Genomic DNA, 936 nt, shown 5'->3' on the forward strand with positions numbered 1-936 from the left:
GAGGAGAGACGAAACGTTTCATTAGAGAAGAACCCGTCCAGAAGACCTATACAATTTTTTCTTTTTGATAAATCTGTGGATCTGTGTTTGATTACTCTGGCTGGCTTTCTGAAGGACCATGATATTTGACACAAAAATCGGAATTATGGAGCTGAAAGTAAAAGTAGTCAAACTGAATTTTTAATAAACCAAAATATAGTTTTAAAGCAAATTAATTCAAATTCAAAACTTTAATTCAGTTTCAAATCATTTAAATTTAGTGAAATTTATTTTCAAACCAGTGTATTCAATTTCAAATTATGCACATTCAGATTCAGTCTGAGACATTCAAATTCAATTCCTGCTGTCACATTTATCCCACATTAGGGGCTTGTGGAGTTTCAATAAGGAGGAAATCAGCCTAAAGTGTTATACTTCCACTTTATAAAGACCCCAAATGAATTATTTAAATGTTAAAAAGAAGAATTTAAGGGCAGGATATGTCTAATTTAATGATTAAAATAACATTTTTTTGCATCAACCTGTTTTACAATGTCAGGTCAGGTGACAGAAAATGCGTTTTAGGTTTATAGACATAAATAAATAGTAAATAAATTTTGGGTGACCTTTTTGTAGGTCAGTTTTTATGTTTGCCTTTGTCACCTCTTATTCCCACCTCATTTTTAAGGCTTACAATTTTATACTCATTTGGTTTTTTTTTTCTTTCTTTTAATAGTTAATTATGTTGCCACCAAAAAAAAAAGGGATCACAATATTTTATTGAACCACCTTTAGCTTTGATTACGGCACACATTTTCTGTGTCATTGTTTCAATAAGCTTCAGGATTGTGACCAGATTTATTTCATCCAGTGCTGCATTACTTTTAATTCTGAATATTCATCAAAATATTGGTGTTTTGTCTGTCTCACAAAAGACAAACAGACAGATCTTTATCC

At 30.8% G+C, this 936-nt stretch overlaps 1 protein-coding gene across 1 annotated transcript in view; it reads left to right on the forward strand.

Annotated features, from left to right (window-relative positions):
• nhsa (Nance-Horan syndrome a (congenital cataracts and dental anomalies)) overlaps nucleotides 1-936 on the forward strand; it is a gene marked incomplete at its 5' end in the record, with an annotated part of 16,215 nt that overhangs the window by 5,653 nt on the left and 9,626 nt on the right.

The sequence above is a fragment of the Austrofundulus limnaeus genome, unplaced genomic scaffold (genome assembly GCF_001266775.1).
Source record: "Austrofundulus limnaeus strain Quisiro unplaced genomic scaffold, Austrofundulus_limnaeus-1.0 Scaffold8, whole genome shotgun sequence".
Taxonomy (NCBI): Eukaryota; Metazoa; Chordata; class Actinopteri; order Cyprinodontiformes; family Rivulidae; genus Austrofundulus; species Austrofundulus limnaeus.